Source organism: Phoca vitulina, unplaced genomic scaffold (genome assembly GCF_004348235.1).
Source record: "Phoca vitulina isolate PV1807 unplaced genomic scaffold, GSC_HSeal_1.0 scaffold13, whole genome shotgun sequence".
Lineage (NCBI taxonomy): Eukaryota > Metazoa > Chordata > Mammalia > Carnivora > Phocidae > Phoca > Phoca vitulina.
The window spans coordinates 38406573-38412949 of record NW_022589716.1 but is presented as its reverse complement, the minus strand read 5'-3'; the positions used below and the strand labels follow the sequence as shown (position 1 = coordinate 38412949).

Here is a 6377-nt window from a genome sequence, read left to right as displayed (position 1 = left end):
GGAAGGAAGGAAGGAAGGAAGGAAGGAAGGAAGGAAGGAAGGAAGGAAGGGAGGGAGGGAGGGAGGAAGGGAGGGAGGAAGGGAGGGAGGGAAGGAGGAAGGGAGGGCGGGGAGGATGGAGGGGGAGGGAGGGAGGATGGAGACTGCTAATAGGTATGGGATTTCTTTTTGGGTGATTATAAGGTTCTGGAATTAGTGGTGTTGATTGTACAATGTCATGAGGGTACTAAATGAATTATATACTTTGAAAGGTGTGAATTTTGTGGTATGTGAATGATATCTCAAAAAGTATGATAAAAACCCACATTCAAGTTATTTCCCTCCTAAAAGAAGAATAGATGTGATTGTGTCAAATAAGTAAGAGGAGGAAGAGCATTCTCAGATTTTCACAAAAGAATATATTTGGGCACTGGGAAGTCCTAGAGATGTGTCACTCAGATCTGTTTCAAGCTGAGGGCATACTACAGTTGGTGCCAGACACAGGGCAATACAGTGGATTCCAAAACAAGGTATTTCTTTCACTCCTGGTGATTCAATTCTAAATGACTTAGTAACTATCATCATAGTTATGGCCATTGGTTTTATAATAGATATAATCACTCCAGAAAAATCTAGAGCTGTGCTGTCCAATACAGTAGTAACAAGCCACATGTGTTCATTCACAGTCAAATTTAAATTAAAATTAAATACAATTACAATTCAGTTCCCCAGTTGTACCAGCACATTTCAGATGTTCAGTAGCTCAGCTGGCTACCATATTGGACAACACAGAACAGTCCCATCATTGTAGAAAGTTCTGCTGGACATGATTGGTTTTGAGAGAGATGAGTAGAAAACAGAAGGAAGGGAAGGGGAACAGGAAAGGGGTCTAAAAAAACCTTCCAAAATTTAAAAATCTTGTGAATTCCAAAACTTTCTAAAAGCTATCCAGCAATCTTAACTGAACACCTGTCTACTATGGATCATTCTAGACAATAGGGATTGATTATTTGTTTCATTGATTTTTTTCCAATATTATGGGGTAACAATGAATACAGAAAACTGTGCTAGGGACATGGTATAAAATAACCAAACTGTCATAGTGTCTCTTCTCAAGCAGTTTACGTTCCAGTGGAGGAGATAGCCCTCAATCAACAATGACACAAACAAATATAAAATGACAAAAGTGATAATCACTCTGGTGGAGAGGTATCTGGTCCAGTGAGAGCATATGAGGGGTATGCTTGATCTACTGTGGAGCATCTTTGCTAAGGAAGGGGGCACCTGAAATGGAATTTAAGTGAATAGATTAAGGAAAAAGAGAAGAACAAGTCAGCCCAAAGACAGTGTGCACAAAGGCCCCGGAGCAGAGGAAACATGACAGGAAGGAGGAACTGGCAGGTCCACTGTATACCATCACAGAAAGTGAAGGGAGGCTGGGTATGAGCTGAGGCTAAAACGGTTGAGTCACTATTCTCTATATCTGAATCACCAACATCACCTGCAAACTTGTTACAATATAAAATCTAAGTCTCTACCCCAAGCTACTGTATTAAAATCTGTATTTAACAAGATCCTCAGGTGATTAGTAGGCATCAATTTCGAGATGCATAGTCTATACCAAGAATCCACAAACCGTGGAATGCAGGCCAGATCCTCCCGCTGCCTGTGTTTATATAGTTTTATTGGACCCCCATTTTGCCTGTTCATTTACTAAGAGTCTATAGCTGCTTTCTTGCTGCAGTGATGGAATGGAGAGGTTGCCACAGAGATTGGGTAGCAACGCTGAAAATGTTTACTCTCTGGCCCTTTACACAGAAGTTTTCTGACCCCTAGTTCATACTGTGCCGTACCTCAAAGACAGCATTAAAGATTTGGCACTTATTCTAAGAGCAGAGGAAACCTGTGAAGACTTCCCTTTTGGAAGGCTTGCTCTGGCTGCACAGAGATAAAAGGCACACAGACAGTGGAGGGGTGCTCATTCTCAGCCTGAACTTGGATGACCCTCCACAATTTCCACCTTGCTGTTCTGGGCCTCCATCCTAAAGGAGAGTCCTTGGAGAAAGTTCTTGTGACTACTGAAGATGACCTCTTGGGGCTATCTCAGCCTGCAGGAGCACCCTCAAAGGATGAGGAGGCCCCTAGGAACTTTGGCTCATCCTGAACTGAACTATTGGGGTGTTCCTGGATCAGCTCTGATAGCAGTTCCCCAGGTTCCTCCCTCACCTGATGGTGCAGATGGAGAGCATGTACTACATATTCCAGAAGATCTAGCAGAGTCTCCAGGAACATCACAAGCAGTCAAAAAACTTTCTGTGGACCGTGGAGACCTAGAGCCGACCTCTGGGCTTCCAGCCCTGGAGTACCAGGTGAGCCGGATCTCCTCTGGTGAGACTGCTTGCCAGGATTCCTGGGGGCCAGCCAGCCAGCCCTGAGGCTTTTCTGCACCCAGTGGCCAAGACCCTTCAACACTCCAGTCTTCAGGGGTCACACTTCAAAGATGTCATGGCCACAAGGTCGTCAGACTGGCACAAGCAGCCCTCTGGAGCAGATGCTGCCCCAGTCCACCAGCTGGACATGCAGCCTTCTTGGGACTCTGAGCCCCAGTTTTGGAAGGATATTCTGACTGAGCAACTCTGGCAGATCTTTGCTGGGACCCACAAGAAGGTGGACCAGCTACAGCACAAGATGACAGAACAGGCACCAAGCCCAGAGAGCCAGGACCCAGGACCACATTATTGGGACTGGAGCCATGTACCAAAGACACTGGTTCTCAGCCCACTTGTGCCCCCTCCCCCCCAGCTCGAGAGTTCCTAAGAAGGGGGCGCAGAGCCAGGCACCAAAGCAGAGAGGATGCTCTCCTGTGTGGCCTAGGAGCCTATCCATTTTTGCAGCCCATATGCTGGGACCCTGAGGACTTTGGGGACATGTGGAAAAGACCAGATGACTTGCCCTGGCAATCCAAGGAGTTAGCCATCCCACATAGAATGGAGAAGGTGTGGATGCTAAAACACAGGGAGCTGTTGCTGCCATGGCTGTGAGCAGCTTCGTGTGACACGTGTTCACCTGTGACAAGGGTGGTGTCAAAGTGTGGAGGCTGGTTGGCCAGGTAGTATAAAACAGGTATCCTGAGAACCACCTGTGTGTACAGACCTAGTGGGCCTATTTGCACACATGCCTGCTGTCCTCAAACAGCAGGATTTTGCTGATGGGTGGCCACAACCTGTTTGGCATGGGTGTGTGGGACTTGACAGTGCCCTCCCTGCATGTAAGAGATGAGCTACCCTGTGCAGGTCTTATGTGCCAGGCCCTGGCCTCCCATCCCGAAGACAACTTGGCCTTCGTTGGCTTCACTGATGGCACAGTCAGGATCTGGGACCTGCAGGACCGGGGCATTGTCAGGGACCTGCTGGGCCACCTGAATGGAGCCAAAAGCATTGCTGTTAAAGACAGGGTGGGGAGCGGGGGATCTGGGCACCTGCCTGTGGTGCTGGGACCCAAGGACCACTGGGGAGCCCCAGGAATACAAATTTGAGTTTCAGATAATGAGCCTATCCCCTAGTCCCCAGGAGGACTGGGTACTGGTAGGCACAGCCTATGGCCAGCAGTGGCTGCAGCCCACCTGAGGGGGGCAGAAGCACATGGTGGGGTGTAAGGATGGAACTATCTTGGGTCTCAAGTTCTCCCCTCTTGATTAGAGCATTGGGATGGATGATCTGGTCAACATCTATAGCATACCTGCAGGACCATGGTATTCTGGGTACCCAAACCTCCTCCATCCTATGCTGTGATGTGTCCCCCAGCAACGGCCTGATCATCACAGGGTCCAGTGACCACGCCTTGGTGTATCAGATCACCTACTGAGGGGCTTGGCACTGTGGTCCTGACTTGGGATCCATTTTTTGTCTTTTTTAAGGTGGAGGAAGTAGAGGCATAGTGGTGGGACGATGTGGTGGGTGGGCTGGGTTTCTTTCCCATTACACAACTGGGCCAGTGATATTTGTCACATGTAATAAAGTGATTAGAAAAAGTGAAAAACAAAACAAAACAAAAACCAGGCACAGACAGAACTTGCTCCAAAGGAGCTTAGAGTCAAGTGAGAACCCACTTTTGTTTCCCAAATTGGTTGTTGACTCCTTTCATGAGGAAGAGGATTATATTATCACCTAGCTGTTGTCGTTAACTCCTTCAGTGCCTGGCAGAGTGCTGTTTAGCCAGGGATTGGTGCTATTTAATGATTCAGCAAATGGCTTGACCTTATTATGGTTAATGCTTACCACTCTTAGAAACTTCTTTTGTGGATACTTCAGAAGTCAAAATACCATGATGCCTGATCTGCAGCAGTTTCCTTGACAGCTTAGCTCTATTTTTGACATGGAACCTAGGCCAGTACAGTAGATGGGTAATTCTTGGCTACCTTGTGAGTTTTAGGAGAGCAGGGGAGACAAGAATCTGATTCCAGTTTCCAGTATGGATAGGACTGCAGGAAGAAGCCTCTCTGAGCTTCAGATTCTCCCTCCATGATGTGAGGAAGCAGGGACTATTTATATTTAAGGTTTCCCAGAGCTTGAGCATCTTTTTGTCCTTAGAGTTGCACAAGGTCACAAAAAGGGAACACTAGACAAGTCTTTGGCTTATCTGACTTAACCACCTGTATATTTTGTGTACACAGAGCTCTTCACACATCATACACAAAGCATAGTTGATGAAAATATAGAAAAAAATACAACTCTACAGTCACAAAAGAGGTTTTGAATTATGCATTATTTTAGATTTTAAATACTTCTGCTCCCTTTCATTTGTACAGATAATTGAACATTGTTGGCTTATTCATAATGAAACCAACCTTTTCTACCAATTAGGCATGATTGTGTAGACTCTGGCCTTACTGGTTGGTTAGCCTGCTTTTCATGTCATGAGCTGGCAGTATTTGAATAAGTTGAATATTCAGTGAAGAAAAGTTGGATGTTTATAAACTCACCATGACAAATGGACATGCCATCACATCCACAATGCAACCAAAAGAAAGTGTTTTGAGAAAGTGTTGGGTAATGGTTTCTGGAAGAGGTTATAACTTGGTGTATAAAAAGAAGGAAAAGCCTTAAGGATAATAAATTACTTTGAGCACAGGTAGGTTTTTAGCAGTGTTGCCATCTCCTGGGCAATATGCCTGCTACAGAAGTGTTGTTTCAACGCATAAAAAAGCAGTTTGCAAGTTAAGCAGACTGTCTAATAGATAGTACTAAAGTAGGGAGGAATATTGTGAAGTCAACTTTATAATATTTTGTGAGTGTGGTTTCTTGGCATTTCCTCCCACTGATTGTCATTGATGGCATTGAATTAAAACATTATTTAATCAAGTCATCCTATATTAGGTGCTGTGGAAAATATAGAAGCAGTGCCAGTTTCATGGGCATACGACTTGTGCACCCGTGCACAACCTCACAGTTAAAGCACCCAGTGTTTGGTTTAATGCTCTGATATTACCGTCTGGAAATTCTTAGTATATTTTGGACAAAGGATCATGCGCTTTTGTTTTCACAGGGCTCTGCCAATTTTGCAGCTTGTTCTGTACAGAAGATGGTGGAGTCTGTTTCTTCCCTCAAGTTGCTCACAATATTGTGTCTTAGAATCATGTTGGGACAGTATTATAGGAAGTTGACTAATTTTTCTGAGCTTTGGTTTCTTCCCTTTGTATATAAAAATATTGCCGGGAATGTGGCCTAAGGAAAGAAATGGAAGACTTTAACTATTAAGGTGATTTTCCCAAAGTAAGCAGTCAAGTCAGGAGATTCAGACTTCCCCTCTTGAGTTTCAGTCCACTGAGAAGGGATTTCATGAGCAAAGCTTCCTGCTGAGTTCAAAATAGGATTCAGCCATGGACTAGTGGCATCATGTCTCCAGTTGCTAGGGAACTCAAGAACATCTGGATGTATTGAAAAACTGCCCCAGGAGAAGGAGATCTGGGCAAGGCTGTGACGGAAAGATTCATCAAAAATGGGAACCAGGATTTTCCACATAAAGTATCATGTCATCTGCAAAGAGAGAGAGTTTGACTTCTTTGCCAATTTGAATACCTTTTATTTCTTTTTGTTGTCTGATTGCTGTTGCTAGGACTTCTAATACTATGTTGAACAATAGTGGTGAGAGTGGGCATATTTGTCATGTTCCTGATCTTAAGGGAAAGGCTCTCAGCTTTTCCCCATTGAAGATGGTATTTGCTGTGGGTTTTTCATAGATGGAGTTTATGAACTTGGGGAATGTTCCCTCTATCCCTATACTCTGAAGAGTTTTAATCAGGAAGGGATGCTGTATTTTGTCAAATGCTTTTTCTTTTCTTTTTTTTTTTAATTTTTTTATTGTTATGTTAATCCCCATACATTACATCATTAGTTTTA

The 6377-nt window shown here is 44.5% G+C and overlaps 1 pseudogene; it reads left to right on the top strand.

Moving 5' to 3' along the window:
• The first annotated feature begins 2063 nt into the window (after positions 1–2063).
• Positions 2064–3843, top strand: LOC116636978 (annotated as a pseudogene).
• The last annotated feature ends 2534 nt before the right edge of the window (positions 3844–6377 follow it).